We start from the raw sequence: 27690 nt of genomic DNA, 5'->3' as shown, positions 1-27690 counted from the left end.
CTTTTTCTTGTAATTCACCAACAGTGAGCCTTGGGAATTTTTTTCACCTCTCTTACCATCCTCCTCATTGTACGGTATGTGGGGCAAAATAAACTTGGGTACTCAGGCAAGCTTGTTACAGTTCCAAGTGATGACCACTTTTTTATTATTGCCCCAACAGTAGAAATGGACTGTAGCAACTCTCAATATTAGGGCAATGAAGAACGAGGAGACAGGCATCACAGTGCAGGTGGGGGGGTTGTGTTTTGTTTCACTTTTCAGTGATCTTGCTGCGCACGCACACATGCAAACACAAACACCGTGCTTGGTAACTCAGTTCTCTCTCTCTGGTTACTGGCCATCTGCAAGACATATTAACTCCTTCGGACATAATGTGTACGTATACATGAACTTCCATAGCATGCAGTTCCATAGCATTTTTCTTTCTGTCCGAAGGGGTTAATAGATAGCCATTAATTAGACACAAGTGTAACCCATCATGTTACCTGCTGGTTCAACCTGACTCCTCACCATTCACAGCTGATACTTGACCACGCCCTCGCTGCCACATGGACATTTTCAGGCGAGTAGCCATTTTTTTTTATAACCATTCCCTGACTTATGAAGGTCAACACATTTCTCCCTCATTTGGTTTGTGTGTCCTCTTATCTTTTCCATGTTGATGGATGATTACGGGAATTTGGCCTCTGTGTCACCTCATATTTGACGATATTTGTTAATCAGGAAGTCATGGATTACAGCTTGAAATTTCCTACACACTCCAATTAACTAAAAAATGTCCAATTTAAATGGGAAACATGCTTCAGTTCACTATCATTTCCAGGTGTGCCAATAATAGTGGCACATGTGTTTTTGTTGAAAATAATTATTTATTGATGAGGGATTTGTTTTTCTCTGAATAAATTAACTTAAATTCAAAGCTTGATTTTTCTCATTTTATTCAGTATGAGATGATGTGACCACCAAAAGGTGAATTTTTTTTCCTAACCCTTTTTTTTTTTCAAATCTTTACAAGGGATGCCAATAATTGTGGAGGGAACTGTCTGTTCCATGTTTTAAGATGAAACACTATTCATATCTCTGATTTCCAGTACAAGTTTTACCTCCATGCCACATCATTATTTCTTCTTTCAATAAGCTCCTCACTTTCTATTTCTTTCTCCTTCAATGTGTGGCATTCTTAAAATGATCCTTGACATTTTGCTCAGTGGTTTACAGTATGTGAAGGGGACAAATTTATTTATTTATTTATTTATTTATACTATATGTTCCTTTATGGTCAGAGACATACTGCATGATCAGCAATATGAGGCTTCAGTAGGCACATTTTCAACTGGATAGTGAAAAACATGACCTGGCTTATTTCCAGTCTTGAACTGTTCAGTTCCAGTGAATCTGTGCTTACTCTAGAAATAGAAAGTGGGGAACATAGTGATAGAAGAAATGATGTGGCATGGAGGTAACATTGGTAGCTGTTTGAGTTACCATAGCATTCCTGTCAGCTTGGACCAACCTGGCCATTCCCTTCTCAACAGTTTCTGAAATATCCAACCCAGCCCATCTAATACCAGCAAAGTCATATATGTGCATATACTGTATTTAAATGACTGATGAGAAAGTTTTGGACTGTATTTGAAAATAGAAGGCTTTTCTTCATTCATTGTGTCCTTGTAGTCAAATCTGAGATTTATGAGCAAACCCTCTTTATTTTCCAAGTTTTACCACATATGACACAAGTGCCTACTGTACCTCAGGACCATGAATGTTTCTCATTTTAAGCTCTGATTAAATTTGAAAACTCATATTTTATGCTTTCTTTTAACTTTCACATCACTTAACATATTATTTTATCCTACTTTAAATATAAACATATGAATAACTGCAACACAACTCTTTCTAAAACTTGACAGCAAAAGCTCAAAATGCTTTTATGAAATATTCATTCTGCTTTCAAAACATATGTTACAAAAAAAACAAGACTTTTAGGTTAAGTTTAGCAGAAATAACACTTATTCTTTTTCAGGCTTTTAGAATTGATGGGGGGGTGCATGGCTCTTGTAAGGGAGTAAAGGAGACAAAATTATTCCAGTTTAAGTAGATTTTATATGCTACTGTAGTTATTATTGTAGTAGAGGACATCTATATTTAACTACAGAGGATGTTACATTTCATCTATTTTGTTTTCATCATGCACTGTATGTGAAGGGTGTCTTAACACAGTTGAACTGTCCTTGAGAACACCATTCTCAGCTCTCTGTGGTTATCTGCCCTTAGACAGGATGAATGTCTCCGACACAATGAATTTTAACCTTCTTTGGTGTTGACTGTACTGCCTCTCCTGTTGAACGTACACATATGTGTGAATCTTTTTGAGGGGTGATTTTGGAAATGGGTCCCAAATTAATATTTACTCATTTATTTGTAGTAACTGTTTCCTCCTGGTTAGTGTCACAGTGGATGCAGAAACACTGAGCATGAGGTGGAAATACACCCAAGGTGGAATGCCGACGTCAACAACGACGTTTAATTTATATAGCCCCTTTCACTAACCCACATGTACACAATCACACACACACACACACACACACACACACACACACACACACACACACACACACACACACACCTCACTAAAATTTAGAATATCAAATCTACCTACCAGCATGGGAGGAAAACAGAAACTCCAGATGGAATGTACCCAGACATCCAGACATGGGGAGAATATGTGAAACTGTACAATTAGACCTTGGAGCTATGAGACTGCAGTGCAACCTTAATACAGTTTCTAAAATTTCAAACGCTTTTAAATATCTTTATTTTATTTAATTATGAATATCTCTATCTCTCTCATATGCTCACATTTTAACAGCACTATTATCATAATCCTTTTGGCTGCTAAATTTGTTCTTCATTTCTGCCATATTTGGGTCCCAGGTAAAGGTCAAGTCTCTGGAGCACCTGAGGTTTTTACAATATTTTATCCAGCTTGAAATGAGAGTCCACAGCTGAGCCAATCGTTTGAACAAAGATAGATAGCTATCAAAGATTATAGGCTCCATCTCTGCAGTAAGTCTCAGATGGTTTTACAGAAAAGTCATAAATATCAGAGAAAGCAGAGCTATGTCAGATAACACAGGAAAAGAAACATGGCACAGTACTGAAAGGTTATTCATTCATTTGCATTTTTTCTGTGAACTCTTGAATGTTGTTATAGGAAAACAATCAGTGATGAGGTTGTATGATTAAAAAAGTGTCCCAAAGTGTTTTATTCCTTTGATACTACAACAGTTTACCAACTTAAATTTTTTTATTCATTAAAACTAACACATCTTACTTTTTCTCTGTTTATAGGTACAGCTTCCACTTAAAACGCTAATGTGGAATCTTTTTCTATCAATGTTAATTAAAGATTCTGGTTATGGAAAGCTTCATAGTAGCAGCAATTTTCCTTTTTAACAGCATTTTCTCTTTTGAAATCATTTTATTTTTAGACTTAAAAATTGTGTGAATATTTATCATACAAGCCCAAATTTAATGGCCCTTTTCCACTACCCTTTTTCAGCTCACTTCAGCTCGCTTCAGCTCACTTCAGCCCGACACGGCTCGCGTTTCGACTACCAAAAAACAGCACGACTCAGCTCGCTTCAGCCCTGCTTAGCCCCTAAAACTCGCACCGTTTTGGAGTGGGGCTGAAGCGAGCCAAACCGAGCCGAGTGAGGCTGGGGGCGTGAGCAGACACTCCCCTGTGCACTGATTGGTGAGGAGGAGTGTCCTCACATGCCCACACACGCCCCGCGAGCACGCTGGGATCTATAAACACCGTAAACCCGGAAGAATAATAATTACGAGAATTTCTGAAGCCTTATGCGCCTCGCCTCATCTATACGCTCTTTCCAGTATCTGTTGGCGTTGTCGGTGACAACAAGCCACAGAACCAAGACCAGCAACACTAACGACTCCATGTCCTCCATGTTTATTGTTTACTATCCGGGTCGTGAGACTACCACTTAAAAGCTCACTGATGTCACTGTTTGCGCTGCTTAACGACATCACGTGACGTCCACCCACTTTCGCTAACTCCACCCAATGTGTCCACCCACTTCCAGCCAGCACGGTTCAGCGCGGTTGTAGTCGAAATGCAACTCCAACAGCCCCGCTCAGTTCGACTCAGCACGGCACGGCTCAGCCCAACTCAGCCGCATTGGTAGTGGAAAAGCGGCATAAGTCAGTACTGTAGAATCATTAATGTTTTAGGAAGAACATATTAATATAAATCTGTGATTGTTTTCTGTCAGAACTGCTGTTATAGAAAATGAACCTACATCGTCTGACCAATCTGAATTAAGAATTTAACAACACTCTTGTACAATCCTTACATTTCTTAGTTTTTCTATTACTCTACAATTCTTTGTTTCCCAAAATTGTGTCCCAGCTCTCTAGAGGTTCTGATCCTAACCTTTCTGTTTTTAGTTAGGACTGCAGATTTACCTCTGTAACAAACTTGTTTGTATTCTGCTCTACTACTGGATCTCAATTATGAGTCTTAGACAAGCCTAAATAAATAGTGTCCAACTCTCTGTGGGTTGCCTGACTTGCAATATTTTGGTCACAGAAAATGTAAAAAAAAAAAAATAAGGCTAACCAAACTAAAACAAACAAAACCAAACTAGAGAGTCAAGTTATTGATTAGCCCTTTAAGATTAATTTGCCATTATGGTGATTTTCCATGAGGAACAGCATTCCCAAGATCTGACTTTGGATCCATTTCGTACCTAACCAGGATAATGAAAATGAATTAACGTGCCATGTCAATAAATACTTGATGCAATGCAATATTTTATATTGTTCATTAATTACATCCAATAAACATTGCTACAAGAGCTCTCCAGTGTCAGGAGGTTTTCATTTGCTTGTCCACCATCACTTGTTGCTTCACAGAATCTAGCTGCCTTAATTATCTCATCTCATCTCATCTCATCATCTCTAGCCGCTTTATCCTTCTACAGGGTCGCAGGCAAGCTGGAGCCTATCCCAGCTGACTACGGGCGAAAGGCGGGGTACACCCTGGACAAGTCGCCAGGTCATCACAGTGCCTTAATTATCTCATCTCATCTCATTATCTCTAGCCGCTTTATCCTTCTACAGGGTCGCAGGCAAGCTGGAGCCTATCCCAGCTGACTATGGGCGAAAGGCGGGGTACACCCTGGACAAGTCGCCAGGTCATCACAGTGCCTTAATTATATTTTACCCAAATCCACGTGTTGTATAAAATGGTTTATTCAATGGAAATATTTTATTGCTTTTCAATAATTTTATTAAACCTGTATCATTTTTATATATTTGATATTTTTACTGTCTTATACTAGATTTAATGACACATGCTAATGAAAATTATGCATGAGTTTGTTACATTTCGTTTACTCCATTCATTCCAACGCCATTGAATAAGAGCACCCCTGATGCTTACTAGCACCATTAATTTGTGCTTTTGTAAATAATCACCAAGCCATAAATGCACATAAATTAGCCTTCAGACTGGTGAAGCAAAAAAGTCTATTTGTGGAAGATCTATTTAAGTAGGGAAAAATAATTAAAATTCATTAAAGTAATTTAGTTGTGATTAGTGTGACACCCTCTCTCTCTCTTTACATTGTTCTGGTTGTGATAGTCTGAATATCAGTGCTTGTTTTAGTAAAGCTTTGCATGTTCCATTATGAAATTCTGTTTTTGTTTATTTGCCACAGTTCACGATTAACCATAATGTCCTGTATCAATGTTTGAGAGTCACTGCAGAAAGCAGAGCTGCTCTGCACCAGAGGATGATATACATTTTGTATTCTTTAGACATATCAGCGCTATCAACTTCAATATCCATCCACATTATTTTCGCATTCAGTCTGCAACCCATGTAAAACCTGCCATGTTTTCAGAATGATCCTGTAAAAAATGGGATCAATATTTTTCCTCAACATAAAAATTAAAATTATGTTCTTGTAAACATGATATAAACAGGTGAATTTGATTAGTGTATCTATCATCTCCACATATACATGCTTCTAATCCACAAACCTGTCAATATATTGCTTATATTGGTAATTAAAAAAAAAAAAAGGTAAACAGATATTAATGACAAGGCCTGATGGGGTAGCGATTTCATATCCTAGTGAACAAAGTTAATTTTCATTTAATTCACTCATTTGACAGCATACAGTTCTCACAAAGTATAGTTTAGAATGCACTTAACTTCCAATCTCACAACTACAAGTCTCACAGTAACTAAGGTAGACTTTCAAGGGTTTTTTATTTCCCATCTGGGTGGTTTGAACATGACCTACTGAATTCATGCAGCTGCTTTCTCCCTCCCCTCTTTCTCCTTCAGCCTTTCGCTGTAGGTTTGTTGTGTGCAATGCATACTAAAATACGTAATCCATCTCTGCTCTGTAATCTCCAAACTGGTGTGAAAAATGGGAGGGAACACTGTAGCTCCATTTAGATACTCATTAGCGATACATTAATGTACTGGATTTATGCTAACATTGTCTATTTGTAAATATTTGCAACAAGTAAAACTGAGCTTAAATAAGCAAATAAAAGCATGTAAACCTGTATGTATTTTGCACTGTTGAGAGATATGGTGAAGTAACGTCTGGTGAAGTAAAGAAAATTATATTTTAAAACATTATTTGATGATTGAATTGGTTCAGATAACTGTAACTATCGAAAATGCAAATGAGTGAAGCATCAATAAATTAGGCCATTTTAAGTATCAATTAATGTGGCTTAATAAAAAGTAAATGTTTATGTTCATTCAATTGTTAAATAGTATTAATAGCATTTTTATAAGTATTTGGTAATGAATAAATTAAATTTGTGACATTAGAAGCTTTATATGAGAGCAACTGTCAATTATTGTCATGGGTAGATTCATCAAAATTGTCACTGTAAAGTTATTTAGCCTTATCTAGCAAATTTGTTAGCAAACTAGTTTGTTTCATGACACTTAAAGAAAGTTGTCAAAGGTGTTTCACAACGGTGTTATGAAAGCAAACACGTTTGATGGCATTCAAATCATTAATTTGGCTGGCTTACGGGTGTCCTAAATAACTGCATTTGCACTGGAATGATGCTTCATAATAGTTTTGAAAGCAAATAGATATCAGGCAATTGTTTTACAGCCTCCCCTAAAATTTTGTTAAAATGTGATTAAAATAAGATGTTTACCAATGAACCTATATTATTCATCACTATTGGTCAAATTCAATATTTTAATAGATCAAACTATGAAATTCAAGTACACAGTGTTTTAACAGAGCAATAATCAACATTCATTAGACAACAGGCTTTTTAATGTGTTGTTTTGGGTCTTACCCAAATGCACAGCCTCTCTGGAAGTCAATAAGGCTATGATGTAGGAGTTTACATAGAAAAAAAAATCTCAACATTTATTGGACTGTAGACTCATTTGCAGTTATTAGACTACTGCTAAAGAAAGATTACCTTGCTAGATAATGAAAAGTTTTTAACAGAAATGAATCTTGTACAGGGGCGGCACAGTGGTGTAGTGGTTAGCGCTGTCGCCTCACAGCAAGAAGGTCCGGGTTCGAGCCCTGTGGCCAGCGAGGGCCTTTCTGTGTGGAGTTTGCATGTTCTTCCCGTGTCCGTGTGGGTTTCCTCCGGGTGCTCCGGTTTCCCCCACAGTCCAAAAACATGCAGGTTAGGTTAACTGGTGACTCTAAATTGACTGTAGGTGTGAATGTGAGTGTGAATGGTTGTCTGTGTCTATGTGTCAGCCCTGTGATGACCTGGCGACTTGTCCAGGGTGTACCCCGCCTTTCGCCCGTAGTCAGCTGGGATAGGCTCCAGCTTGCCTGCGACCCTGTAGAACAGGGTAAAGCGGCTAGAGATAATGAGATGAGATGAGATGAGATGAGATGAGTCTTGTACAGGGCGGCATGGTGGTGTAGTGGTTAGTGCTGTTGCCTCACAGCAAGAAGGTCCAGGTTCGAGCCCCGTGGCCGGCGAGGGCCTTTCTGTGTGGAGTTTGCGTGTTCTCCCCATGTCCACGTGGGTTTCCTACGGGTGTTCCGGTTTCCCCCACAGTCCAAAGACATGCAGGTTAGGTTAACTGGTGACTCTAAATTGACTGTAGGTGTGAATGTGAGTATGAATGGTTGTCTGTGTCTATGTGTCAGCCCTGTGATGACCCGGCGACTTGTCCAGGGTGTACCCCGCCTTTTGCCCGTAGTCAGCTGGGATAGGCTCTAGCTTGCCTGCGACCCTGTAGAACAGGATAAAGCGGCTAGAGATAATGAGATGAGACTCGCTCTATCAAGTAGCTACACCTAACTTTTATCACAGTTCATGTGAGATATGGATAAGCTGCATTAGTAAGTCAAAGTACCTCCCTTGCCAAGACCTGGTTTTTCCAGGCAGTCTTATGTCTAAATACTAACTAGGCCCTTAAGGCACATTGGGTGGCACCAATCTCTGTTTCTATAGCCCTCAGCCTCTCGCCTATAACATAGCTAAGGTTATAGTGGGGGGCTAGTCCTCTGGTAACCACAAGAGTTGCAGTAGTCAGCACTTACAAACCCCATTTCTAGAAAAGTTGGGATTTTTTATGAAAAGGAATAAAAACAAAAAGCTGCGATTTGTTAATTCACATGAACCATAACTTAACAAATTTGACAAAAGTGCAAAGAAAATATTTTCAATAGTTTTACTGACCAACTTAATTGTATTTTGTAAATATAAATGAAGTTAGAATTTGATGCCTGTGACACACTCAAAAAAAGTTGGGACAGAGGCAAAATAAGACTGAAAAGTTTATAGGACATTCAAGTAACACCATTTTGGAAGATTCCACAATAAGCAGATTAATTGGTAACAGGTGAGGGTATCATGATTGGGAATAAAAGGAGCATGCACCAAAGGCTCAGTCTTTAAAAGCAAGGATGGGTTGTGGCTCACCACTGTGTGCCAAAATTCATGAGAGACTTGTTAGTCAATTCAAAAAGAATATTTCTCAATAAAAGATTTATTTCATTTATTGAATATTTATTTCATTTATTCAGTGAAATATTTATTCCACACAGAGAATTTAGGTCTTTCAAAATCTACAGTACATAATATTGTGAAAAGTTTTTTACAGAGAATTCTCAGAAAAGAATTCTGACACATCTTGGTGCGTAAAGGGCAAGGTCGGAAACCACTGCTGAATGTTTATGACCCACACTGCCTGAGAAACCATCATGCTAATGCGACAAATATAGTCACATGGGCTCAGGAGTACATCGGAAGACCATTGTCACTGAACACAGTCCGCTGCTGCATCCAGGAATGCAACCCGAAACTGTTTTATGCAAGGAGGGAGCCATTCATCAATTCTATGCAGAAATGCTGCCGATTTCTCTGGACCCAAACTCATCTCAGATGGACTGAAAGACAGTGGAACCATGTGCTTGTAGTCAGATGAGTTCACATTTCAGCTTGTTTTCGGGAAAATCAGACGTCGAGTTCTCAGTGCCATAAGTGAACACGACCATCCAGTTTGTTATCAGAGAAAGGTGCAAAAGCCAGCATCTCTGATGATATTGGGGTGTATCAGTGCCCACAGCATGGGTGAGTTGCATGAGTGTAAAGGCGCCATTGATGTGGAGGCATATATTGGGATTTAAGAGAAGCATATGTTGCCATCAAGCGACGTCTCTTCCCAGGAAGTCCATGCTTATTTCAGCAGGACAATGCAAGGCCTAATTCTAGATGGGCTACAATAGTGTGGCTTCATAGACACAGAGTGCATGTGCTTGACTGGCCTGCTGCCAGTCCAAATCTGTCTCCTATTGAGAATGTATGGCACATCATGAAGAGGAGAATCAGACAACGGCGACCACAGACTTTTGAGCAGCAGAAGTCTTGTATAAAGCAAGAATGGGCAAAAATTCCAATTGCAAAACTGCAACAATTAGTATCCTCAGTTCCCATATGATTAGTGTTATGAAAAGGAAAGGTGCTGTGACACAATGGTAATAATGCCTCTGACTCAGTTGTTTCTTTGTTTATTTTTTGTTTGTTTTTTTAAGTGTGTTGCAGGCATCACATTGTAACTTTGTTTATATTTACAAAATAGATTTAAGTTGGTTATTAAAACTATTGAAAATCTTTTTTTTTGGACTTTTGTCAGTTCAATAAAGGTTCGTATGAATGAACAAATCACAGATTTTTGTTTTTATTGCATTTGGAAAATATCCCAAATTTTCTGGAAATGGGGTTTGTAAGTTAAAATTCATAAAAAGTTTGTATAGTGATTTGTATAAAGATATAGCCTAATAAATATTGGAAAACTCTCATTTGCCATTGTTTATTAGCCTACTGCTAATGAAAAGTTACCTTGCTAGATAATGTGAGAAGTTTTTAACATAAGTCTTGTGTGGTAACAGTTCAGTCCCCCCAGGATTTCGCGGGCCTTTTTTGTGATTGTTGCGGGCTAAAATGTCTGATGTTGCGGGGGGTTTTCCAAAAAATTGCGATGAAAGTTGCGGTGTTTTTTAGGTTTTTGTTGCGATTACATTGCGGGAGGAAGTGAAAGTTGCGAGAAATTGTTGCGATTTTCTCTTTTTGTGATTAAAATTGAGTGATACCGTACGTTAAATATTAAGTTATTACTGAAAAACTATTGATTAAAAAAAACAAAGACACTGAGAAATGGTCCTATAAACAACTTTACCAATATAAAAGATTACCAGGACTACAACAATGCAGAAAAATAGGCTTTACTTATCCAAATGCACCTGTTGGTTCAAAAGTTAAAGTGCATAGAACCTCACAGCACAACATGAAGTTACCTTAAAATATAATATAAATGCCTCAGCTTTCATGTAAGAAAAAAACTATTAATACTGTGTGCAGGCAGTCTCTCCTGAAGACTAAATTAAACAATAATTATAAACTAATAAAATAAATGGCTCAGGCTTCATAGAAGAAAAAAACAATTTGAACAGAATCTCACAGTATGATGCTGAAGCTGCCTAAACAATGGAAAATAAAATACCATTTTGGCAAAAATGTTGGCATCCATTAATTTCTTGTATTAAGTAAAAAAATAATGTAAAGTGCACACAGTCCTTCACTGTAAACATAACACTTTCAGTAACAGAATTTAAGCCTATATAAACACTGACTCACACATGCTGCTTCTCTTGAACGTATACATGGAAGTAAGCAGTGTTGCCAGATATTGCTGACGTTTTCCAGCCCAAAATATGTTCAAAACCCACCAAAATGCACTTGAAACCGCCCAATCTGGCAACACTGGAAGTAAGGCGGAAGGTAGTTTGTCGACGTCACCTCAAGACGACGCCAACGATTGGTCAAATTTGCGGGAAAGTTGCGGTGATTGGATATAATTGCAACACCGCCCTGAATTTGCGGGGATTGGTTGAATTTGCGTTGATGTTGCAAATCGCAACATCGCGAAATCCTGGAGGGTCTGTCAGCTGTGTTCACAAATAACCTCTCTTTTGAAGTCACACATTCTTATTTTCTCTGGAGCACCAGCAGCTCTGTGAAAGGCCGGTCTGGTGAGAAAATGTTGCCAGCTCAATTGAATATACAGTGGTGCTTGAAAGTTTGTGAACCCTTTATAATTTTCTATATTTCTGCATAAATATGACCAAAAACATCATCAGATTTTCACACAAGTCCTAAAAGTACATAAAGAGAACCCAGTTAAACAAATGAGACAAAAATATTATACTTGGTCATTTATTTATTGAGGAAAATGATCCAATAATCCATATCTGTGAGTGGCAAAAGTATGTGAACCTTTGCTTTCAGTATCTGGTGTGACCTCTTGTGCAGCAATAAATGCAACTAAATGCTTCCAGTAACTGTTGATCAGTTCTGCACACCGGTATGGAGGAAGTTTAGCCCATTCCTCCATACAGAACAGCTTCAACTCTGGGATGTTGGTGGGTTTCCTCACATGAACTGCTCGCTTCAGGTCCTTCCACAACATTTCGATTGGATTAAGGTCAGGACTTTGACTTGGCCATTCCAAAACATTAACTTTATTCTTCTTTAACCATTCTTTGGTAGAACGACTTGTGTGCTTAGGGTCGTTGTCTTGCTGCATGACCCACCTTCTCTTGAGATTCAGTTCATGGACAGATGTCCTGATATTTTCCTTTAGAATTTGCTGGTATAATTCAGAATTCATTGTTCCATCAGTGATGGCAAGCCATCCTGGGCCAGATGCAGCAAAACAGGCACACACCATGATACTACCACCACCATGTTTCACAGATGGGATAAGGTTCTTATGCTGGAATGCAGTGTTTTCCTTTCTCCAAATATATGCTTCTCATTTAAACCAAAAATTCTATTTTGGTCTCATCTGTCCACAAAACATTTTTCCAATAGCCTTCTGGCTTGTTCACATGATCTTTAGCATACTGCAGATGAGCAGCAATGTTCTTTTTGGAGAGCAGTGGCTTTCTCCTTGCAACCCTGTCATGCACACCATTTTTGTTCAGTGTTCTCCTGATGGTGGACTCATGAACATTAACATTAGCCAATGTGAGAGAGGCCTTCAATTGGGGTCCTTTGTGACCTCGCCAACTATTACACACCTTGCTCTTGGAGTGATCTTTGTTGGTCGACCACTCCTGGGGAGGATAACAATGGTCTTGAATTTCCTCCATTTGTACACAATCTGTCTGACTGTGGATTGGTGGAGTCCAAACTCTTTAGAGATGGTTTTGTAACCTTTTCCAGCCTGATGAGCATCTGCAACACTTTTTCTGATGTCCTCAGAAATCTCCTTTGTTCGTGCCATGATACACTTCCACAAACGTGTTGTGAAGATCAGACTTTGATAGATCCCTGTTCTTTAAAGGCGTCACGCAGTGACGATAAAAGTCGCATTATTCTGCACCAGAATGCTTTCGAGATTCGAAATAAATTGACCGTCGATTTTTCAAAAGCTTCCCGCGGTTGTAATCAGTCCTTATTTGGTCATGCCCATCACTTGAAATTTCCCGCGTTCGCAGCGCCCCCTCTCGGTCAATGAAACAGCTGCGTGACGTCATACCAGTAACCACTCGGTGCAGTTGCAATGGCGGACATACCAGAAAATAGGAGCGATGCTGAGGAAATTAGCTTTGATTTTACCGATACAGAAGAAGAAAATGGCCCACAAGTAGAGATTTTGACAGCTGAATGTCCTGGTGGTATCCAGCCTTACAGATTTGAACCTGAGCGCTCATCTTCAGAAGAAAATGAGGACAGTTCTGATGACGACAGAAACGAAGACGAGAATGAAGAAGACCGGCGACTTGAAGACTTGTTTTGGTTGGTTTCTCTGACTAAATCACTACTTGTGTGTATTTTTAAAGACCATTTTCACTTGAATTAGAATGCTGTGTGATTAATCTATGATTATGTGTAATACTGATAGCTGTAGGGGGTGAAAGTATAGCTAGAAAGATTGAATTCTAGCAACTTGACAGCTTGCGATCTCGCGAAATGCAGTGGGCCTTCTGATACAGTAGACCCCTTGATATTCCAGTTTTCATCATTTTCCTTTTATTGCGGTTGATTTTAACTTGATATTCAGTATGTTATAGGCTGGGAGTATTGAGCTTTGTATTGTATTGTTTAGTAAACGTACAATCGTCAGTAATAAGTGATAATTATTAGTAAAAGGCAGCTCTGTGGCATAAATCTTTCAATTAATCTTCTGTCATCCATTTGCTAAAATTATGTGCCACATATGTTATCAAGACAACACTTCATGTGACAAAGAAAGATATGACAAATACATAAATGTATGAAAATCATTTTGTACAATTAATGATTGATGCATAGAAACACTTAAAACATGTTTTTTAAAAAATATTTTTTTCTATCAATACCTAGCCATGACCTTGAAATCAGATCCATTGATAACAACAGTCACAAATAGTGTTCAGTGTTCGTTGTTACAGCCAAACACAATACACCGATTAGGCATTTTGTATCACAGAATATTAATACATCATTTCATTAATATTAATACATGTTTCATAAAACATTTCATGTTTTGAGTGTTCAAAACTATCCACAAACTGAATAAATCCACAAAATCCGCAATGTAAACAACTCTGGTAAACGCACGCTATAGAGAAAACATGGCAACAGGCCAGCATCACCCAAGGGAGGTTACTGGTATGACGTAACACATAAGTTGACCTAGTTAACGGCTGGCTGCCTAAATTTGGCTGTGCGCGTCAACGTTAAATGCTTGTAGCGGGCGCATCGTGACACTGAGATTGCGGGAAACCGAGGGGCTTGAATAACCCACCAAACCCGACATTTTGACACATGATATAGCCTGATTGCTGAAATTACCGCACGATGCCTTTAAATAAAACAGGGTGCCCACTCACACCTGATTGTCATCCCATTGATTGAAACCACCTGACTCTAATTTCAGCTTCAAATTAACTGCTAATCCTAGAGGTTCACATACTTTTGCCACTCACAGATATGTAATATTGGATCATTGAATGAATGAATGAATGAATGAATGAATGAATGAATTTATTTATTTCGAACATGTATAAAAATGTATGTAACTATTTGTACATACAAAAGAAAGAAAATGAAAAAAGTGACAAAAAAAGAATAAATAAAATAACATAGAGAGCGAAGACATTACAATACACCGCACATTGTTCGAAAAAGGAGTGGGAAGAAGCACAATACTTTTTTTAAATTTCCCACTCCTTTTTAACTACCCCGAAATCCAAACTACATTAATACACCTATAAAAATATATACCATATATACACTTCATGATTATCCATATAAATATATAATTACAAAAATAAATATATACTAGGGTGGCACGGTGGTGTAGTGGTTAGCGCTGTCGCCTCACAGCAAGAAGGTCCTGGGTTCGAGCCCCGGGGCTGGCGAGGGCCTTTCTGTGTGGAGTTTGCATGTTCTCCCCGTGTCCGCGTGGGTTTCCTCCGGGTGCTCCGGTTTCCCCCACAGTCCAAAGACATGCAGGTTAGGTTAACTGGTGACTCTAAATTGACCGTAGGTGTGAATGTGAGTGTGAATGGTTGTCTGTGTCTATGTGTCAGCCCTGTGATGACCTGGCGACTTGTCCAGGGTGTACCCCGCCTTTCGCCTGTAGTCAGCTGGGATAGGCTCCAGCTTGCCTGCGACCCTGTAGAAGGATAAAGCGGCTAGAGATAATGAGATGAGATGAGAAATATATACTACATACCATATCCACACACATATATATATATATATATATATATATATATACACACATACACTTCATAAATATCTATATAAATATATAATTACAAAAATAAATATCTACTACATACCTATCCCTGTAAATATGAAGATATCTATCCCCATAAATAAATATATACCATATACTAAGTTAGTTCTAATATAACAATCAACCCTATTCTATTTATCCCTCATCATCCTCCATTAACATACTTCCTCTTCAATATACTTGTTTAAAAATATTTTTTGTACCTTTTTTTAAACATATTTATATTTGCACTTTGTTTTATTTCTGTCTCCAGTCTGTTCCATAAAGTCACCCCACAGCTCGATACGCACATGCTTTTCATATTTGTTCAAACCTTTAATAAATAAATAAATGACCGAGTATAATATTTTTGTCTCATTTGTTTAACTGGGTTCTCTTTATGTACTTTTAGGACTTGTGTGAAAATCTGATGATGTTTTAGGTCATATTTATGCAGAAATATAGAAAATTATAAAGGGTTCACACACTTTCAAGCACCACTGTATAGAATTTAATGATTTCTTAATCATGTGTGGATGATCTGAGTTTATTTGTTTTAATACCAGCAAGCAATTAGAGGGAGAGAGAAAAGACAGCAGGCCAAAACGAACAAGTCTAATGGAGGTTAGTGGGATGAATGAATGAATGAATGAATGAATGAATGAATGTGAGGTTTCTGGCTTTGTATTGAGACTTTTTAAAATATTTTATGAAAAATTTACAGGATCTTGCACATTTGTGCTGAAAAGCTGTTGCAGCGGGGACGTAGTCGAGCGTCACCTGTGAATGGCAAGGATCTGAGTTTCTTTGTTTTAATACCAGCAAGCAATTAGAGGGAGAGAGAGAGGAAAGAGAGACTGACAGCAGGCCAAAAGGAACAGGTCTAATGGAAGTTAGTCAAATAAATAAATAAATAAATGAGGTTTCTAGCTTTCAATAGAGACTTTTTAAAATATTTTATGAGCAATTTAAAGGATCTTGCACATTTGTGCCGACAAGCTGTTGCAGTGGGGGCATAGTCGCGCATCGCCTGTGAATGGTGAGGAGTCAGGTGAATCAGCATTTACAGTAATGTGATGAGTTACACCTGTGGTTGATCACTTGGTATCTACTAAGGTGTGTCTTTTGTGTCTTTCAGGTGGCCAGTATGAGAGAGAGTGCTGAATTACCCAGCATAGTGTTTGTGTGGGGTTTCTTTTTGGTGTGTGTGTGTGTGTGTGTGTGTGTGTGTGTGTGTGTGTGTGTGCGAGAATAAAAAGAAACTAAAGTCACTGAAAAGTGAAAGAAAAATAAAGTGCATCTTGAACTGTCATGCCTGTCTTCCAGCTACCCACTGCCGGAATGTGAAAGGTGTTACACTGGTGCCGAAACCTGGGACTGATGACCAAATGCCACCAGAGTTTGAAAAAGTCAAAGAGCTCCTCCAGACACTTGTCAGCAAACTCCAGTGCCAGCGTCAAGACCTCATCCTACTGTCTATTGATCGGGGCAGCGCTTCCAGGCTCTGCTTGAGGCCCAGGCAGAAGACTGGCAGGTGATCCAGAGCCTGGTCCAGTCAGCAGGTAGTTCAGTGGTCACTCCTGTGGTCAGCATTCCCATCCAGCTGGTCAAGGCAGGGTTGCAGGATGACCCACAAGCCTTCATCAAGCTGTTTGAGCATGTCATGGAGGTGAGCTCATGGCCAACCTCACAGTGGGTGGCCTGTCTATTGTCGCTCTGGTTGGGGGAAGCCCAGCTCATGGCTTGGCAGCTCCTTGTCACCAGCATGCTGGAGAACTTGGACCTGAAGTGGGCTATACTGTAGCAGGTCAGCCATGCACCAAAAGAGCATTGCAAGCACTTCCACACACTGGCATACAATGAAGTTGGCCGCCCATTTACTTTTTCTCAACTGCTCTGAGACAATGGTGACAATGCCAATGGTAGTTGCTGACTGGTGAGGGCAATGCCAAGGACCTTGTCGATCAAGTGGCACTGGAGCAATTTGTCGCACAACTGCTGAGTGAAATGTCGATGTGGATCCAGTGTCACCATGTGGTGTCATTGGAGGAGGTAGTCCAGAGGATGGCAGAGGATTACCTGATGGTGTTTCTGGAAGCAGCCACTCCTGCAATCTCTCTCTCTCTCTCTCTCTCTTTTTCTCTCTCTCTCCTCACCCCTACCCTACCTCAGCCTTGCAGAAATGGGGGCCAACTCCCCAAAACCCGTACTCTGAACCCGTGTCCTACCAGTATTTCTCCATTATTAAGGATAGGCTCTCTCGAATGATGCAGGACACTCAGAGTAAATAAAGGATGACCCAGTTGTTGGTTCCAAAGAGCCATAGGGAACTTTTATTCCATCTAGCTCATCGTAATCCTATGACTAGGCATTTAGGTCAGGATAATCATCTCTTGGCCCACTTCTACTGGCTAGGGATTCGTGCCAATGTCCATAAGTGGTGTGTGGCTTGTCACAAATGCCAGATGGTGAATCCACTGGCCACTCCAAAAGCACCATTGCACCCATTACTTCTAATTGAGATACCCTTTGAGAGAACAGGCATGGATTACATTGAGCCATTCGGTCAAACTGCACTAGGATATCGTTTTACATTAGTCATAGTGGATTATGCAAGGTGATTCCTGGAAGCAGTGCCTTTCCACAATATTGCTGCATGTGGTGTTGCAGAAGTACTCTTTTGCATTATCTCCCAAGTCAGGATGGTGAAAGAAATCCTGACTGATCAAGGCACTACTTTCATGTCACATATACCACATGAACTGTACAAATTATTGGAGATTAAATCGATTCATACTCATGTGTACCATCTGCAAACAGACAAGCTGGTCAAACGATTTAATTAAACACTTAAAAACAAGATTCATAAATTCGTCAAGAGGGATGCTAGAATCTGGGATAAATGGTTCAACCCTCTGTTGTTTGCGGTGTATGAACTCCCACAAGCTTTCACCAGGTTTTCCCCATTTGAATTGTTATATGGGTGCAAGCCTTGTGGTGTCTTAGGCATCATCAGAGAAAATTGGGAGGGACCTTCTCAAAGCAAAAATGAAATTCAGTACATTCTTGACCTGAGAGCAAAACTCTATGCATTGAGCCACAGAACCCAAGAGAATTTGCTACAAGTCCAAAAAGTGTGGTCCAATTCATCACAGTCCCTTGTGCAGACCACCTCTCACCATCACAGAGAATACAAGTTATCAGGTTGCAGGAGGAATTCTGTGATGTGTTTTCACCCCCTCCATAGAGACTCCTCCAGGGGTGGTGGTGCACAGCCACCTGTACACAGCAAAATCCCCAGTGTTGAATTAACACCCAGAGTGTTAAATTAACACCCTACTGTGTTTATATGTGTCCAATTGGACACAAATTAACTCTGAAAGTGTTAATTCAACACTGAGGAATTTGCTGTGAATCAGCTCCCCAAGCACAAAAAATATGGTTCAGGATGAACTCAAGGCAATGCTCAACATGGGTGTAATTGAGGAGCTGCACAGCAATTGGAGCAGCCTGATCATCTTAGTTCCTAAGATTGATGGGACAGTCTGGTTCTGTGTATACCAGAGAAACATCAACACAGTGTCTAAATTTGACACATTTCCAGTGCCTGGCATTTCCAGTGCCTGGAACTGCTCAGTCAGTTCAGCACAGCTCGCATTCATACGACACTGGACTTGATGAAGGGATATTGGCATATCCCCTTTACTCCGTTATCCTATGAAAAAATGGCCTTTCCACTACGTTTGGGTTACACAAATTTGTCCCAATTCCATTTGGGTTGTGTGAGGCCCCAGCGATGTTTGAGCTTCTCATGGACAGAATTCTCCATCCCCACAGTGCATATGCCGATGCCTATTTAGATGACATCATTATTTATAGGAATAACTGGCAGCAGCATTTACAACATCTGAGAGTTGTCCTGAGATCTCTGAGGTGCACAGAACTCATGGCAAACCTGAAGAAGTGTGCAATTGGGCAGATGGAAGTATATGGGCTTTCACTTGAGTCATGGGCAAGTGATTCCCCAAATTGATAAGACTGCAGCAATTGCGGCCTGCCTGAGATCTAAGACCAAAAAGGGGGTGAGGCAGTTCCTGGGGCTGGCTGGCTTTTATAGGCGGTTCATGCCCAATTTTTTGAAGGTCACCAGCCCGCTGACTGACTTCACTAAAAAGTGGGCACCAGATCTGGTCCAGTGGACTGAGCCATGTGATCGGGCTTTTGCTCAGATTAAAGTGGTTTTGTGGGGAGGCCTACTGTTGCATTCACCTGATGTTTCTCTCCCTTTGGTTTTGTAGACCGACACATCAGACAGAGGGCTGGGGGCAGTTTTATCCCAGGTGGTGTCACAAACTCTTGATGTGAGAGTCTAAGTACAGCACCATCAAGAAGGAGAGTGTCTGGTCATCAAGTGGGTGGTCATCAAGTCCTCACTCTCCAATACTACCTGTTAGGACACCATTTCACTGCTGTTCTGACCATGCTACATTCCAGTGGCTCCGCTGCATGAAGCATGTCAACATACAGATCACTCATTCTATCTAGCTCTTCAGCCCTTTAAGTTTTGAGGTGGTCCACAGGCCAGGGGCACAGATGATGGTGGTGGTGGTGGATTACCTCTCCAACCGGGTGGAAGTCAGCTGCAGGCCAGATGGCTCCCCGGCCTGAGTCAGGTGGTAGGGGTATGTGGCAGTGGGGGTGTGGCTGAACATTGGCTGTGAACGGCATGGAGTCAGGTAAACCAGCAGGTACCATATGATGAGTTACACCTGTGGTTGATTTCTGGCTGTCTACTAAGGTGTGCCTTTTGTGTTTTTGAGATGGTCAGTACAAGAGAGAGCTGAGTTACCCAGCACTGTGTGTGTGTGTGTGTGTGTGTGTGTGTGTGTGCGTGCGCGCACGGGGGGATAAAAAGAAGGTAAAGACACTGAAAAGTGAAATTAGAAAGAAAAATAAAACGCACCTTGAACTGTCATGCCTGTCTCCCAACTCCTTATTGCCCAAAAGTGAAAGGTGTTACACAAGTGTTACTGGCACGCTCCCGGGCTCACCTAACTCTCTGGACTCCACTTCCCACAATCCCACTCACACACCTGACACTACCATGTGCACCCCAATCCACCAATCTGGAGCTACTTCCTAGGAGTGGCTCCCCCGAGTTCTAATTGTTATCACCTGTACCTTTTGTTTATGTCTGTATTTATACCCCTCTGTTTGTTTAGTTCTTTGCACAATATTGCCTCCACATTTTTTGTGAGCCTACTGAGAGGTTGTACCTGATTGCATCTTCGTGTATGACCCTTTTTGCTTCCGGTTTCTTCCTGTTTTGCCTAGCCCTTTTGTTTGTTTGCTCTTTTCTCTCGCTTCCCGGTTTCTCGATCTCCACCTGTTTCTCGACTCTGATTTGTCTAGTCCTTGTGTTTATTCTGCCTGTGTTTTCCTGATTTCCAGTTCATAGACTCGCCCGTTTCATGACCACGATCTGTCTAGCCCTCGTTACTCAGTTGGATTTCCCGGTATTGACCTGGCCTGGTTATTGTACATTGCCTTCTCTCAGTGTCTATTAAAACCCTGAGTTTGTTCTTAATCCACGAGCATCTGGTCTGTCATTGCCGTGTTACAGTTACCTTGAAAATGACAGATTTGTTACACCTTATAAGTTCTGCTCTTTCTGGTTGAACCAAATAAGACTGAAAAAAATTGTTGGCTATGTAAACTTATAACATTCTTTAGACCAGTAACTTGCATCCACATGGAGATATTCTTGGTTATGAAGGCTTTGCTCTGTGACTGTTGTAAGCTGATGGATAGCATTTATATGAGTAGCTCCATGCTCAACTGAAATTATGAGGACTTTACTATAAAACTAATGACAAAGAAAAATTCTGAGGTAAATTTTTATCCATAAGGATATCCATCAGGATAGACCCCTCTCCATCACCACCACCACCCCCAACTAGATTAAATACCTAGTAATGTCCCTGACTCACAGCATTTCAAACATAAACATATGGAAATAAAATTTGGTTGGTTTCAGACATTTTAATTTGGAGCTTTGTTTGATTTTTAAACAAGAGGGCAGACCAATGCCCAAAGTTGATTTAATCCAGCTGCCAGGGACCAAAAACAGGTCCTATCAGCACTCTTGGTACAATAAAGTTGACTGGCTGACAAGTAGTGCTGTGACCATAGGCATGTAGTGCTGGCCTTGTCTGTGAAAAAAATGCTCTGATCTCTCTCATAAAACAGAACACACAGATAAATACTTTAGTAACAGACAGCTGCACTTCCCCTACCAGCTGCCACTGAAAAGGACCGCTTCAGTTAAAAAAAAACCCTGAATTTTGTGCTCATATAGGAAGTAGATACAGTGCCTATACTTCCTAAAAGGCAAAATGACAGGTGGATAGTTTATGCAAAAATTCTCAACGCTTCATGAATGTGCTGTATGTAAAGACAAAATACTAAAGGAAAGGCAAATATATATATCTCATCTCATTATCTCTAGACACTTTATCCTTCTACAGGGTCGCAGGCAAGCTGGAGCCTATCCCAACTGACTACGGGCGAAAGGCGGGGTACACCCTGGACAAGTTGCCAGGTCATCGCAGGGCTGACACATAGACACAGACAACCATTCACACTCACACCTACGGTCAATTTAGAGTCACCAGTTAACCTAACCTGCATGTCTTTGGACTGTGGGGGAAACCGGAGTACCCGGAGGAAACCCACGTGGACACGGGGAGAACATGCAAACTCCACACAGAAAGGCCCTCGCCGGCCCCGGGGCTCGAACCCAGGACCTTCTTGCTGTGAGGCGACAGCGCTAACCACTACACCACCGTGCTGCCTCAAAAAAAAAAAAAAAAATATATATATATATATATATATATAAATAAATAAATAACAGGAGGGCAGTACGGTAGTGCTTAGCACTGTCGCCTCACAGCAAGAAGGTCCTGGGTTCGAGGACACTTTCTGTGTGGAATTTGCATATTCTCCCTGCATCTGTGTGGGTGTCCTCTGGGTGCTCCAGTTTCCCCCATAGTCCAAAGACATGCAGGTTAGGTTAATTGGCTGCTCTAAATTGACTGTAGGTGTGAATGGTTGTTTGTCTCTGTCAGCCCTGCGATGACCTGGCGACTTGTCCAAGGTGTACCCCGCCTCTCGCCCATAGTCAGCTGGAATAGGCTCCAGCTTGCCTGCAACCCTGTAGAACAGGATAAGCAGCTACAGATAATGGATAGATGGATGCATATAATAGACTGAATCAGTCAAATGATAATGCCAGATTCTTCTCTCTTCCCTCTTTCATGTCAAGACATTAGAAATCTTTAGTCATCTCATCTCATACTACTACAGTATTGCTGTATTAAATATTTAAGCAATGCAAATGAATGTGTTCTGAAGGCCCCATGTGGGTACCCTTCAACTAAAATAAGGTATTCTCTGTATATACACATGCATGTATATTTAAACACAAATCAGTGTTTACAGTCCTGTGTGTAGTGTCCCCAAGGCCAAATGAAATGTCTGATTCATCTTTGTGCCTGGAGAGTATCTTTATAGCAAAAATATTATGTTAGGAGGTATGCAGGAATTCTAGTCTCGCTTATATTACTCTATAATGTAGTGTGTATAACTTCAATCATCTTCCTCCTGTTGTTATTCACACTTGGTGGGTTTCTATTAACCTGCTCAATGCGTAATTTTAAATTGTGAACTCAAAACAAGGAATGGAAACACATGAATTTTAAAAATACTCTCAAATATTGTAAAAAAAAAAAAAGCTTATCCACTCACATGACATAGTTTTTCAGATGATTTGATGAAGCAATATTTCGCAAAATTGAAATGGAAAAATGTTTTTCAAATGTATTGATGTCACATGACATGACCAGAAGAGGAACAAAACCAATAAAAATTGCCATGCCAGCACTTATCAGGTCTTGGAGCTCTGTCACCGTGTTTAACTGGAATGACTATCGTGAGAGGAGAAAACTAAGCTTTCATCGAATAACATCACTCAATGGAAACACAGACCATTTGCAATTTTGTTTTGTCAACATTTTTTAAATTGCTTTGATGCTGCACAAAACTGCAATGGAAACTCATGACTCTTTGACAACAGAATATAAAAACCAATGTCATGTGATTTATTACTTCACACGACATGCCATAAATAACTGTACTACAGTTTGTGCAAGTTGCACTCATTTTAAAGTGCATACCTGCTGAGACTTGGCCATCTTTATTATAGCCACATAATATATCATTTGGAAAGTTATTATAATATTACAACCCCGATTCCAAAAAAGTTGGGACAAAATACAAACTAAATAAAAACGGAATGCAGTAATTTACAAATCTCAAAAACTGATATTCTATTCTATTCACAATAGAACAGACAACATATCAAATGTCGAAAATGAGACATTTTGAAATTTCATGACAGCAACACATCTCAAAAACGTTGGGACGGGGCAATAAGAGGCTGGAAAAGTTAAAGGTACAAAAAAGGAACAGCTGGAGGACCAAATTGCAACTTATTAGGTCAACTGGCAATAGGTCATTAACATGATTGGGTATAAAAAGAGCATCTTGGAGTGGCAGCGGCTCTCAGAAGTAAAGATGGGAAGAGGATCACCAATCCCCCTAATTCTGTGCCGACAAATAGTGGAGCAATATCAGAAAGGAGTTCGACAGTGTAAAATTGCAAAGAGTTTGAACATATCATCATCTACAGTGCATAATATCATCAAAAGATTCAGAGAATCTGGAAGAATCTCTGTGCGTAAGGGTCAAGGCCAGAAAACCATACTGGGTGCCCGTGATCTTCGGGCCCTTAGACGGCACTGCATCACATACAGGCATGCTTCTGTATTGGAAATCACAAAATGGACTCAGGAATATTTCCAGAGAACATTATCTGTGAACACAATTCACCGTGCCATCGGCCGTTGCCAACTAAAACTCTATAGTTCAAAGAAGAAGCCATATCTAAACATGATCCAGAAGCGCAGACGTCTTCTCTGTTAGGGTTTTGCTGGGATTTGAACCCGGGTCACTGGTGTGATAATCCAGCAAACCCCCACTAGGCCACCAGGGGGATGACTCAAGTGCAGAGGGTGAGGCAAAAGTAGAGTATCAAAAAACAGTTTATTTACACTATGTACAATATTTACAATCCAATGGAAAAAACTAAAAGAAAATGCAAAAGCTCAGAAGATAACAAAAATAAAAATATCCAAAGGGTAAAAGTCCAAAATCCAAATAAGAAAAAAGGCAAAAACTCAAACGCTAAGAAGATCAAAAAGGTCAAAAATAAAATCCACAAAGTCCAAAAGAAAGAAGCAAAAATTTACAAAGACACAGGCAAGGTGCATGGGATAGCAGGAACTAGCACTAACAGCATAACATAGGAAAAAGACTCCGTGACAAGGGAACAAACAGAGGGGTATTTATACACAAACTAAAATAGGACACAGGTGACACTAATGAGGACTAGGCAGGGCACAAGACACATGGAAAACAACAAACATAAAACACAGAACAGTGGCAGCCTCTAGAGGCCAAAACAAACATGACAAGAAAGAAATAACAGCGGCCTCTAGAGGCCAAAACAGTCCCAGTCCTAACATTCTCTGGGCCAAGGCTCATTTAAAATGGACTGTGGCAAAGTGGAAAACTGTTCTGTGGTCAGACGAATCAAAATTTGAAGTTCTTTATGGAAATCAGGGATGCCGTGTCATTCGGACTAAAGAGGAGAAGGACGACCCAAGTTGTTATCGGCGCTCAGTTCAGAAGCCTGCATCTCTGATGGTATGGGGTTGCATTAGTGTGTGTCGCATGGACAGCTTACACATCAGGAAAGACACCATCAATGCTGAAAGGTATATCCAGGTTCTAGAGCAACATATGCTCCTATCTAGATGACGTCTCTTTCAGGGAAGACCTTGCATTTTCCAACATGACAATGCCAAACCACATACTGCATCAATTACAGCATCATGGCTGCGTAGAAGAAGGGTCCGGGTACTGAACTGGCCAGCCTGCAGTCCAGCTCTTTCACCCATAGAAAACATTTGGCGCATCATAAAATGGAAGATACGACAAAAAAGACCTAAGACAGTTGAGCAACTAGAATCCTACATTAGACAAGAATAGGTTAACATTCCTATCCCTAAACTTGAGCAACTTGTCTCCTCAGTCCCCAGACGTTTACAGACTGTTGTAAAGAGAAAAGGGGATGTCTCACAGTGGTAAACATGGCCATGTCCCAACTTTTTTGAGATGTGTTGTTGTCATGAAATTTAAAATCACCTAATTTTTCTCTTGAAATGATACATTTTCTCAGTTTAAACATTTGATATGTCATCTATGTTCTATTCTGAATAAAATATGGAATTTTGAAACTTCCACATCATTGCATTCTGTTTTTATTTACAATTTGTACTTTGTCCCAACTTTTTTGGAATCGGGGTTGTATCATTTGCAATACTGATATATCACATGATGCCTTAATTATAGAAATAAGCCGTATAACAAATCACTACATTTATTATGATTAATAATAATTATAATTATAATTAATTATAATTAATTAATTATTATTATTATTATTATTATTATAGTCAGGTGTATACCGAGAGCCAGGGTGCCGGACATAGCAGGTAATCTTAGGGTCCTAGGCAAGCACAGGTTCTCAAAGATAGTTATCCATGCAGGAGCTAATGATATACGCCTTCGTCAGTCTGAGGTTACTAAGAGTAACTGTGTAGAGGTGTTTAAATTAGCGAAGGCGATGTCCGATGCTGTAGTATGCTCTGGCCCCATCCCAATGCGGCGTGGCAATGTAGCTTACAGCAGGTTATGGTCGCTGAACTGCTGGCTGTCCAGGTGGTGCTCTGAAAACAGTGTGGGCTTTATAGATAATTGGGCTAATTTTGAGGGCACTGCTGGCCTGTTAGGGCGGGACGGTATCCATCCCACTTGGGAAGGTGCTGCTCTCATTTCCTGCAGCATAGGTCATAGTCTCAGAACAGGCCTAGTTAATTTCTGACAATCTAGAACCAAGGCCAGGGAGCAGACGAACAGGCTAAACCGACTGTCTGCTAGCTGCACGGAGTCGTCACTCAGGGTCCACTACATCGAGACTGTGTCTGTTCCCCGAGCTCAACAAAAAGGTAGAAATTTTCAGAGAGTTTGTTCCAGTAACCTAATCAATATAAAATTAGATCATACTGACTGTACAGCTGCTGCCAGCACCTTTGATCTAAAGGTGGGGCTATTAAATATTAGATCTCTTACATCTAAAGCGCTAATGGTTAATGAACTCATTACTGATCAGGAGTTTAATGTATTGTGTTTAACAGAAACATGGATTAAGCCAAATGAATATATAGCATTAAATGAAGCGAGTCCTCCTGGATACAGTTATATACACCAGCCTCGTCTAACTGGCAGAGAAGGAGGCATCGCGGTTATTTATAACGATTATCTAGGTGTAACACAAAAACCTGGTTATAAATTTAATACATTTGAAGTTCTTCATACTCATATAATGTATGTAGCCTCGAAAAATAAGTCTACCCAGTTAATTCCATTGCTTATTATTTACAGGCCCCCGGGGCCATATTCTGAGTTTCTTTCTGAATTTGCAGATTTTATCTCAGATCTGGTTATTTCCTTAGACAAAGCTTTAGTTGTCGGAGATTTTAATATTCACTTCGATAACCCAGAAGACCCTTTAAAAACAGTGTTTGTGTCCATCTTAGATTCAGTCAGGATTAAGCAGAATGTCATAGGACCGACCCATAATGGTGGTCAGACCCTTGATCTAATACTAACATTCAGATTAAACGTAGACAATATAGTCATACTTCCACAGTCTGAAGTTATCTCAGATCATTGTCTCATCTCATTCAAGCTATGTCTGAGTAATAATATATGCACCTCACCACGCTACTGTATTAAACGTACTTTCACGTCAACTACTGCACAGAGCTTTATAAATGATCTCCCAGAGTTATCAACTTTGATTGGGTCACTGTCAACCCCTGCAGAACTTGATCAGGCAACTGAATGCTTAGAGTCAACATTCCGCCATACTTTAGATAATGTAGCTCCTCTAAAAAGGAAAATGGTCAGAGACAAAAAATTAGCACCCTGGTATAATGATGACACTCACACATTAAAACAGACCACTTGAAAACTGGAATGTAAATGGCGTCAAACAAAATTGGTAGTGTTCAAATTAGATTGGAAGGAGAGCTTCCTGAAGTATAGGAAAGCTCTTAGTGCTGCGAGATCAACATATTTCTCCTCCCTAATAGAAGATAACAAAAATAATCCTAGATTCCTATTTA

General features: G+C 40.0%; 1 protein-coding gene across 1 annotated transcript in view; it reads right to left on the bottom strand.

Annotated features, from left to right (window-relative positions):
* LOC132869568 (glutamate receptor ionotropic, kainate 2) overlaps positions 1-27690 on the bottom strand; it is a 219363-nt gene that overhangs the window by 143106 nt on the left and 48567 nt on the right. The gene's annotated exons all lie outside the window — the stretch shown is intronic.

This window comes from Neoarius graeffei, chromosome 21 (genome assembly GCF_027579695.1).
Source record: "Neoarius graeffei isolate fNeoGra1 chromosome 21, fNeoGra1.pri, whole genome shotgun sequence".
NCBI classification, from domain to species: Eukaryota; Metazoa; Chordata; class Actinopteri; order Siluriformes; family Ariidae; genus Neoarius; species Neoarius graeffei.
The sequence above is the reverse complement of the archived record's forward strand: the minus strand, read 5'-3'. Positions and strand labels throughout refer to the sequence as shown.